Genomic DNA, 2,114 nt, shown 5'->3' with positions numbered 1-2,114 from the left:
TTACCACTCCAACATTGAAAGCTGTGAAGTTAATGCAAAATTCAGAGGGGACAAAAGACAGAAAGGATAATTAAGAGCCTTAAAGTGGCACTTCTAGGAGTTAATGCCTGCAGTACAGATAAAGGGCCGATATGGGCAATAGAGACATCTCTGGCTGCATGATCTCGAGGGCCTCTTTGAATGTTTTGGTATCAATTGCATTGTGAAAGCAGCAGACTAGATGTTAATGTAGAGGGGAGCTCACAAGATCTGGGCATAAACCTCCAGGAGGCATCCTGCCTAACCATCCAGGAAGCGTCCTGCAGCCATCTCCGTTACAGAGCTGCCCTTTTCCCACGGCCCTGCTGCCTTCCTTGAGTGGTGAAATCAGAAATTATTTGAAATACTTTCCTTCCTGCTACAGTGTGTGCATTTGTTAAGCGCTACCCAAGCAATGAGCAGTTACAAACACTGTCCCCACCAAACAGAAATATGTTATCACCATTGCAGCAGCTGCATACACCGATCCAGCATTTATTTACTTTCAATCCGTATGAAAAAACACGGTATAAAATAATCTTTGTTTCCTGCAATTTCTCACTAACAAGCAGCTCTGAGGATGACCACGTTTCTGTGCAGGGACAGGGTGGCATGAATTCCGTCCCCTTCAGCGGGGACAGTCCCTGTAGACACACGCACACGCACACAGGTGGCACTGAGGCAGCGGCGCTCCCGGTGCACTCCGCAGAGCCCCTTCCCGGGACGCGCTGTGCCCACACCAGCGGGCCCACGCTGCCGCCAGCGCTGCATAATTTTTTCCCGCACTTCTGTCCCTCTCCTTCCGGAGCGCTGCCAAGTCCCAAAAAAAGCCCGTTTTCTCTCCCAAAAAAAGCTACGTGCTCCAGGTGAGGCTCGAACTCACAACCTCGGCATTGCTCGGCTTTGTACTGCTGTATAAGTACCGCGCGCTAACCGATTGCGCCACTGGAGCCCTGACACCGACTCGTCCCGAACGGTTTATCAAGGGCTCGCCCAGCCCCACCGGGAGAAACGCCGTACACTCCTATCTGCACCCCGCGCCGAGCGGCGGCCCGAGGCCGCTCCGCACCCTGCCCGGGCCGCACTACCCCGTTAGCGGCGCGGGAAAGGCATGACGGCGCTGGTGGACGCCGCACCGTTCGGGGAAGGCGGCGCCCGCGAGCAAGGGAGAGTGGCGAGCGGCAGCGGGGCCCGGACAAAGCCCTCCCGTCCCGGCCTGCACGCGGGCGGGCGAGCAGGCGGCCGTGGCGGTGCCGGCAGAGCCCGGCCCCCTCCGCCGCCGGGCGGGGCGGGGCGGCCGTGGCCAGTGACGGGCGGCAGCGGCGCGGCGTGACCGTCCTCCGACAGCCGCGGGCCCGAGCAGTGCTCAGTTCCGTTCTCTGGGGACGAGACGCACGGAGCCGGCCCCGAGTCGTGCGGGATCGAACCCCCTGACGGCCTCCGGTAAAGGCTTGGGCCGCTGGGTCAGCGAAGTTCAGCGTCTCGCTCACGGGCACCCTCGGTCATGCTCAGGAGCAGGCCACAGCGAAAAGTGACTGGTTACTGGCAGGGAGCTAAATGTTGATAGCTGAAGCATCGCCGCTGTGTGTGACAGGAAGGGTGCCTGGCACTCTCAAAACAAGTGTTCGTTTAACACTGTGTCTGCACTGTTAAAGGATACCTCCAACATGAATTTATTCATCAGTCAGATCTGTCCTACATTATGCAGCAAAAGGATGGTAAACATAATCGTCATCAGCAGATACTTAAACCCAATTGTGACTCCACTACCTCTCTTCCCCCATGATCGCCATGGTCAATGAGCCAACACCTTTTGAATGGAGAGCAGGTGCTTCTCACTTGCCAAGAAAGTATTTCTCCTTTTGGCATTACCTAAAATACATTTCTGTGATATACACCATTGGCAGGTGAAGCAGCATGTAGATGCTGTATATGATCCTTGATGAAGTTGTCTGGCTTGGAGGAGAGAACTGGCAGAGAGAAATTTTTCATCATTTAGGTATACCTATGGCATACCAGAAAATGGCAGCAGCCTCCATTACTCTTAACATCATTATGGTAACAAGATAGTCTATACCACACAAAGATTGCTGTGG

General features: G+C 54.9%; 1 non-coding gene across 1 annotated transcript; it reads right to left on the bottom strand.

Moving 5' to 3' along the window:
• Positions 1 to 876: 876 nt before the first annotated feature.
• Positions 877 to 970, bottom strand: TRNAI-UAU (transfer RNA isoleucine (anticodon UAU)). Its single transcript has 2 exons — positions 933 to 970; positions 877 to 912 (listed from the first exon to the last, which is right to left on the bottom strand). It is a non-coding gene; the product is annotated as a tRNA-Ile (tRNA).
• Between the last annotated feature and the right edge of the window lie 1,144 nt (positions 971 to 2,114).

This window comes from Serinus canaria, chromosome 3 (genome assembly GCF_022539315.1).
Source record: "Serinus canaria isolate serCan28SL12 chromosome 3, serCan2020, whole genome shotgun sequence".
In the NCBI taxonomy this organism is placed as follows: Eukaryota; Metazoa; Chordata; class Aves; order Passeriformes; family Fringillidae; genus Serinus; species Serinus canaria.
The sequence above is the reverse complement of the archived record's forward strand: the minus strand, read 5'-3'. Positions and strand labels throughout refer to the sequence as shown.